Source organism: Lutra lutra, chromosome 15 (assembly GCF_902655055.1).
Source record: "Lutra lutra chromosome 15, mLutLut1.2, whole genome shotgun sequence".
Classification (NCBI taxonomy): domain Eukaryota; kingdom Metazoa; phylum Chordata; class Mammalia; order Carnivora; family Mustelidae; genus Lutra; species Lutra lutra.
Window position 1 is genome coordinate 53264011 of NC_062292.1, and position 8928 is coordinate 53272938.

Consider the following 8928-nt stretch of genomic DNA (forward strand, 5'->3'; position numbering starts at 1 on the left):
AGAAATGGAAGACTAAGCAGTGTGGGTTTAAGAGGGAGGAGTAGAACACATGAGATAACCAAAATGGATATTCTCATTTTAGAGTTGAAGGAGCTGAGGGTCAGGAAATTTGAAAGACTTTATCCCCAAAGACTTTATCCTAAAAAACAAACAAACAAACAAAAAAACTTCTCTAGTAACTAACAATATTAAGAGACTGTTTCTGTCAGTTTCTCTTTCCATTATAGCATGCAACATACTACATAGAATGTTAGAGTTGTCAGGACCTTCATTCTCCTGACAGAAGAGAATTTAGAAGTCACTTGTGAATTAATAGCACTATTCTGAATTATGATTGAGATGGACTTCGCATTGGCTAGCTATACTTTTAGGTTAATGAAGATATATTAGATTTAAAATGATGGCTAGATGATTTACATTTCAATTGACTCTGGGAATTTAGGGTTTATTGCCTGGGGAAAACCTTAATTCTCATATATTATGATTGACTACTCCATTGTTAAGGGGATATAATTTGATTTTAGCTAGGTATTACAATGCAATTTAGCTCTTTTTCCCCTTAGGTGTCCTTCTTTTTATTTTATTATTATTATTTTTAATGTAGAGTAGTATCTATTTTGGTCCTTGCATAATTATGTGCCAGAATGGCCATCTCAAACCACACAGCTGCTCTCCAATTCCAGAGAGTTTGGGTTAATGCAATATCTGCCTTGTCTGTCTTGTGCTTGCCCATGTATTAATACTCAGCTTTGTGCAGCTCACAGAATCTCTCAAGCATATAATAAATAAGTTCCAATGAATTAGAACCTTCTGCTTCAGCTGATACTAGTTTTTGTTGTTGTTTTGTTTTTCTCTTGGCTAGTTTAAAATTTCTCCTGTTCTCTCAGAATAGCCCAAGTAGTCAAGGATTAAAATTGGTTTTTAAAAGGTTAGTCTGTCTTTCTTTCTTTCTTTCTTTCTCTCTCTCTCCTCCAGAAAACCTCAGCATCTCCTTTCATGGAATAATAACTGTTTAACAATAACAATTTTTAAAAGTTGTTAAATAAATAAATAAATAAATAATAAAATAAATACTTGTTAACTGTTTAACAAGTTTAAGGACAAAAGATTAGAATATGAGCATTTTGTCACCCCACTAAAAGTGATTTTCATTTCATAGTGAGCTGGGACATACTATAATGACGTTATTCTGAAAATCAGAATTAAAATTTTTAAATTTTATTCTATTTTGGTGAGTATATATTTTCTTGCTACACACTGTAAAACAATTAAAAACCAAAAATATGTAAAATATGATTTTCCCTCTATGGAATTTCTATTTAAAGAGGAAAAAGTAAAAAGAGGAGGACTACACTGCTAACTTTCATCTCTGTAGGACAGATTCTATGTGACCACTACTTTTTTTAAATCTCTGGGGAAAATAAATGCTACAATCAGGATAATTTACAGACATACCAATTTCTGTTTTGTTTTGGTTTTATTTCTTAATCATATATACTGCTTTCTGTTCCAAGAGTTCAGGCAAGTACATGGACCTCCTCCGCAGCAATGCTTTTTGTTACAGGCCAAAAACCAATAGATAGCCTTCCAATATGGCTTTTGCATTTCAGTTTTTCTCTGTATCTTTGTAGGAGTATGCTAGAACAGAGGGGTGAGAAGATAAGGCATTCAGGGAAAGAGAATCCATAATTTGCCCAGAGATGGAATTTCATAGATTCCTTGACTTTTTTAATTCCCCAGTTTGGTAGCAGTTCTTCTTGATGAGAAGAAGCTTGCAGGAAGTTCACAGGTTGCCTGAATCCTAGGTATGCAGGTCTCCAGGCTCAGCAAATTTCGTGAGATATTAGGTAGTGACAAAGCTTCCAGTCTCAACTGATTGGTCTTGAGTAGTAAGTATACCAGCATAGAGATCTTCACCTAGCTTTGGACATTAGAAGGAAGTCCCAATAATAATAGATTGAATTTCAACAGCTAGGATATATACAGGTTTGGAATCTTATATAATCAGATTTAAGAAAGATAAATACGATGATATTTTCTATATATAGTATATCTAACATGTCAACTAAAATGATATTGTTATTAAATTAACAATTGAATTACACATACTTAAAACTTTCTGGTAATAAATTATTTTATTTCACTTGCATTTCATACAACCTTCATAATCACATCACATGAATATAGATACTACCATCCTCCATTTTAAAGATTCATAGATTTGGGGCACATGTGTGGCTCAGTCATTAAACGTCTGCCTTTGGTTCAAGTCATGATCCCGGATTCCTGGGATCGAGTCCTGCATCAGGCTCCCTGCTCAGCAGGAAGCCTGCTTCACCCTCTCCCACTCCCCCTGCTTGTGTTTCCCCTCTCGCTGTCTCTGTCTCTGTCTCTGTCAAATAAATAAATAATTCTTAAGAAAAAAAAAATTCACAGATTTATGCTTAAAACGTTAAATGACTTATCTAAGAAGTGAAGGAAAAAATTTAAATGTTATTTGATTCCAAAGTCTTCCCACGATATTTCAAAGAGATACTTTTTTTTCCACAAAGATTTTATTTATTTGCCAGAGAGAGATCGAGAGAGAGAGCATGAGCAGGGGGAGCAGCAGGCAGAGGGAGAAACAGACTCCCCACTGAGCAAGGAGCCCAATATGGGACTCAATCACAGAGCTCTGGGATCATGACCTGAGCTAAAGTCAGAGGCTTAACTGAATGACCCACACAGGTGTCCCTCCAAGAGATACTTTTATTTTAGGGAGTAACCACAGTTTGTCAAGGCCTCATGTGGAATTCAACTGGAATAATGATGTTGGCTTTTCTTTGAAGATTTCACCTATCTTCCCCACAGGAAGAGATAGAGGCTTCCCTGTAGGTATCCTTTTTGAGTCAACCAGCCTATCTACCGAAGACACACTTTATTTTACTCCATGTCTTAAGTTAAAGGAACCAAACTGTTCAGAGACTTTGTGATTTCCTAGTTCTGACTGTAACCCATGGGAAATTTAATTATTGGGTTCAGAACTGGAAGTCCATGCATGTTGAACCAAGGTTGATTCTTCTCAGTAATATTAATAACATTTTTATCTCTGTCTTCCATATGTTCATCTCTCAATTTGTTCCGAACTCATGAAGGTACAAAAGGGCACTATTATTTGGTCCCCATCATACTCTACCAATCTATGTTTGAATAGCAACTTTCAAGTTCCTGTACTTAAATTTATTTAGTAGATCATGTGAACTCTTTCAGCTGCAAATGATAGAACTCTGAATCAATCTAAATTTGGTCATGAGAAAAAGATTCATCAGTCAAATTTCAAGAAAGCCTGGGATGCAAGCAAGTATTGGGAACGCTGAGATCATGGACTTGAATCTTCTGATCTCTTATCTCAGTTTATTTTTGTTTCCTTTACTGTAAACTCTCCACGTGGTGGGAAACGGGCCATGATGCTTCAGATGTTTAAGTCTGTACTTTGATCTTTATAGATACCATAGCTGCAGACAGAGTAGATAATAATAATAAAGTAACAATATCAACTAATATTTATACTTTAAACGTGCTAAGCATTTTAGATACAGTAAATCTTTTTATCCTCACAAATGCCTTACAAGATACTCTCAACAGCATCGCACAGTTCATAGCCGTGCAGCCAGTATTGGAAAGCAATTCTGAATGTGCTCAGAGTTGGCTTGCCAATCTACACTGCTTCTTCCAATTATATACTTCCTCTCTTAATCTGATTAAAAATGCAAAATTGACAGAATTTGGGTATTTTTTAAGAATTTTCCTAACCATACTGATTTCTAATATAGCCTTTACTGCATGACTACACAATTAAATGTCATCTCTAGTTACATGTATAAGTTTGACTTTAAAACAAACTATTTGACAAAAAAATAGGTTTTTTGATCATTTTTTTATTTTATGAAAAATCCATGCTGAGTTTTATTTCTCAAAATTCACTTACTGTAATGTAGGCACAGTTGTTTACTGGATAATTCATTGGCATGGGTTATGAAAGTTTTCTCTCTGAAGTTGGAATCCACATAAAGTAAAATATACAATTTTGAATATATTTAATGGAAATGCCACAATGTGTCACTTCTTTAATCCTTGATATTCTACCATGAAATTTAACTTGGCATTGACTTAAAATCAGAACTTTGGCATTTCTGATTATAACAAATGTTAGCAATACTTCTTAATTCTTGGTGAAGGGATATAGTTGAAAGAGAAGAAAATTTTGTTTTGGATGAGAAGGCTCCAAAACAAGAACATGTTTATAAAAATAAAGTCAATACTCTCATGCATATTGTTACCTTTAGTCAAGTGAATATATTTTAATAACACAAATCAGGGAATATGAATGATGCTTATATCTTAGGGATTCTTAGGGATGACAGAACATTTGAAATGCGGACTGCCTCAAAAACTTAGAATATTTGGTTGCTATATATGGTTATCTATCAAGATTAAATGTAAATATGACTTGTATTTTGGTCTTTCCTCTGAATTGGAGTAGAGAGCATTAAAATCTTCCAGACTAATAAGAAGCAAAATGCAGGGGTGCCTGGGTAGCACAGTGGGTTAAAGCTTCTGCCTTCGGCTCAGGTCATGATCCTAGGGTCCTGGGATGGAGCCCCGCATGGGGCTTTTCTGCTCAGCAGGGAGCCTGCTTCCTCCTCTCTCTCTCTCTCTCTCTCTCTGCCTGCCTCTCTGCCTACTTGTAATCTCTGTCTGTCAAATAAATAAATAAAATCTTAAAAAAAAAAGAAGAAGCAAAATGCACTTTTTAAAGTAGGGTTTTCTTCAATCTTGATAGTACCAGTTAAATGGGATCTTGAAAAACAATCTTAAACACACCTTTTTATTGGTTTCAGCAACTTTCCAGCATGTGCCACCACCTATTCAAATTGGAATTTCTCTTTTTTCAATCTTTTTTTCATTCCCTTCTTCTGTGCCTCCCGCACAGGTCCACTGTCATAAAATTATTTTTCTGTTACAAATAAAAATCAAACAAGAAAGATATATAGAAGGGTGATTCATTTATATAGTGTATTGAATTAAAATTGCCATGCCCAAGTGTGCCTTGAATATTTCCACAACAAAATCCTTCCATGGACGTCATTCCTGAACATCCACATACTTTAATTCTTGAATGAAGATGAATTTGCAATATCAAGGCTTTAACTTTACATATTGTTCCAAAACAAAAAAAAGCCATAATTTGGTAAATTTTTTCCCTCACTTTGCCTCTGTATATTTTAGACATATGCTGATATATTAAAAGTTCTGTGATTTAATCCAGAACATACAATTACAAGGTTGAGTTCCAGCGACATCAGTACAAAAGTCTTGTAATTCCTTTTTTACTGCTTCAAAATCTCCATGATGTTAGTGTGTCAATTAATTATCCTTTAAGAAATTTCTCCAATTCATTTCCTTCAAGGAAGCTACTCAATGTTGTACTCACTAAAACTGATTCCAAAAGTAATATTTCCATATACTTTAGAATATACTCATTCTGTAAAAAAAAAAAAAAAAGGCAAAACAAAACAAATAACAAAAACAAACCAACAACAACAACAAAAAGTCTTCTACTTTCTCAGTTATGCCAGAGACATGGTTTGAGCGTTGATTATTTTTCAAGTAACAATGAAGAATAGCAGGACTGTCTTAAGTCAATAAATTTTTAATATATATCTTTACTATTTAAGGCTGTTTTTGTTTGGGTTTTCTATCCTACAAGCCAAAAACATGCTCTCTGATTCCAAAGGTTCACTGGCTATCCTGGTATTTAACTATAAATAGTAATACACACATTATTAAGAGAAGACTTTCTGGATCTACAACACTGCTCCCCTATTGACAGTTATAGTCTTGCTCTGTTTGGCCAGCTGGTTAGTTTCTGAGAATTTCCTTTTCAGATTTCAGAAGAAATTTTCCTTCTTCAGTTAAATAATCATAAGTGCAGATGTATTTGAAGGCAAGGTAAGTAAGGTAAAGTTGTAATGCTGTGGGTAATGAGAAAGTGTTTGCGCCGGGTATGAGAGTAGGGCATTCTTTTCAAACATCGATTTGAATTCGGTGGGTCATAGTCCTTTTCAAATGAAAGAATAGAATAGAACAGAACAGAACAGAATAGGTCAGAACACATCTCATAAATGTAGTGAGGGTAAGGACTGTTTTGTATTTGTGTGCATGTGCATATATGTGAGTGATGGGGTTGGTGGGGAGGGAGAGAGCATAGTCTAGTAATTATAGTAATAATATGAAATATGTCTCTTATTGTGGGTATTTTCAAATTTTGAAACATACTGAAGCAGGTAGCATCTGCTCCATTTAGAAACATTCAAATTTAAAACAAATAAATAAAATACTGCTTTAGCCACAGAAAATACATATTCAGGTGGAACCCAGTCTAGATACAGCCAATACGTGAATCCAAGTTGAATTTTTCATGTACAATGCTAATTTATTTTCTAATTAAAGATGATCAAGAGTGGATATTTTGGGATTGAATTGTTTACATTGTATTTACCAGTGCTTCTTAAAGCTCCAGTACATCCTAAACTTATTGAGGAGATTATAATTATTACTAGGTCATCTTCATTTACTTGGCTGCATTTTTCACTTCTCCCTTAGTAGTTTAGATGCATTTGTGTAGTTTTATATTCAAAATATAGTCACTAGGTAACAAATTGATAATGCCATATAAAAAACACTGTCTTGTAAGATGTGAAACATCAGAATTTTTTAAACTACGTTAAAATAATATGTTGATATGTTCAATGCAAGATTATGTACCAAAACTTTCTGATCTCCTGAATCAGTGAGTGAATGCATTGTTTTCCTCTAAGTGAATGCATTGTTTTCTTGCCCACAGGTAATCCTAGAAAAAAAAAAATCTTCTTTTTCCTTTGAAGAAAAACAACGTGAATTCAAAATGCTTACATGAAATATCTTTCACCAACGTAAAAAGAGTCTAAGTTCCCAAACTAAGCTTCCATAAGCATTGTAACTGATGACTGTTATTCAAGATAACATTTTAAATCAAATATTCAGAAAATCTGAAAAAAATAAAAATCAATTCACTCGAGAAAATTCAAAAATACAATCTCTAAATCTTCTCCCTTACTAAAGGAGAAGATATTTGTAATCTAGAAATGAAATACCCTACTTTAACTTTGATTATAAAACTTAAAATATTAGAAAAAACAATGAACTTGAGAAATAGAACTGCATATCAAAGTACTTTTTCTCATGGTAATTAAAATTTTGCTTTCTCACTTAGAGTCAATCCCTCATTTTAATAATTCACAAAATATACTGTTCCAGTGTTATATATATACACAAATACTTTTAAACATAAATAGTAAATTCAGGAGGATATGAATAAGATTAATTTAGAAGCCAAGAGCATGGAAGACCAGTTACCACATTTTACAAGCAATCATCTGAACTCCTACTTTGGAGTTCATTGTGGTATAGGAGACCACATTTCCCATGCCACTTGGTCCACAAAGATTTTGCAACTCTGAAACAGTCAAAGGCCAATATTGTCATGAAATGGATCTGGCCACCATCACTTTGGGCTTCATTTGGGACCATCTTCAGGAGTCTGGGCCATCTTCTGGATATTTGGAGGAAAGTTTTGGTGGATGTTCTCTTGGACTGGTAGCCTTTTTTTTCTTCAACTCTTCTGTTTTTCTCAATTTCATTCTTTGATGCTAGGGGTTCCTTGAATGATGAAGTTATTTTGCTAGTCTTATTGACAATTATTCTGTTCCACCTGGCTGAGCCATGTTTTCATGGGTTTTTGTTTCTTTAGAGCATGTGAGAAGAATCCTTTCCTGTACTGCTTCTTCTGGTTCTAACCACTGCTAAAAGCCCGCTTCTTTGTCCCATCGTTTTTTTCTTTTTATGCTCCTTTGTGTTCTTCTCTTCCTCCTACACAGCCTCCTCTTCCTCCACATTAGGCTCATCTTTCAATCTCAGAATCAGAATGAGTTCTGGGTGTTTGGTGCAAGGGGATAATTTCCCTACTGTTCCAGTTTTTAATTTGGATTTGTTTTCTTTTTTCATGGCACCAAAGAGAATCAATGTAAGCTTTTCAGCCTTTTTTTTTTTTTTCTACATTTCAAAAGTGATTTCCAGTCTTTTTTAGTTCTGGTATCTCTCTGGGCTTTACAGATTTTATCAACCCTTTAAATCTGTCTTTGTTTCCTCATTTCCAAGTTCTCAAGTAGTTTCTTCCATGACATGCCATCTAACACACTCTTTGATTTTGTTTCTGATGTACAAGCATCTAAAACATCTGGAGATGGTGACTCTAATAGAGCTTTGAGACTTTTAACCTCCCAGAGATTTCAGATTTCCCTTCTGCTATTATTTAACTTGGCAACCAATGATTAAAATTTCTCTGGCTTCTTGTCAATGTTTCAGCCTTCTTCATTTGCTTCAGAGGCTTCTTCTCAACCAGATCAGTCGAATCAAGGAATCTGTCATCATCATTACCATAAAAATCTGTCTTCTGAGTCTTTGGCTTTCTTTCTCCAAGAATCTGCCTCCTGACTCAGAAATCTCTAAGTACGTAAGATCCAACAAGCTTCCAGTGAACACTATCATTGTCTCCTTTCTCTTTTTTGAGCCAATGGCTTCAACCATCAGTTGTTTTTTGGCTGAATCTAATTTTACCTGGCAGAGAGAGAACATCCTTTGTTGCTGCTTCACCAGTTTCTTCAATTGCCTTACTACTCACTTTGATCCTGTCTCTGTCTTCCTCTGGTCCCTGCAGAATAAAGAGGTGGTGCCACTTCCAAAGCTAAGAACATGCTCCTTGGGGACCAGACAATACTTGTGCTGTGTCCTTTGGATTTGTTTAATTTGTTTGTTTGAGTGTCTTCCCTAGACACTTCCTAGAACATA

The 8928-nt window shown here is 34.6% G+C and overlaps 1 pseudogene; it reads right to left on the bottom strand.

Annotated features, from left to right (window-relative positions):
* Nucleotides 1-7613: 7613 nt before the first annotated feature.
* Nucleotides 7614-8715, bottom strand: LOC125085599 (kanadaptin-like; annotated as a pseudogene).
* Nucleotides 8716-8928: the final 213 nt, after the last annotated feature.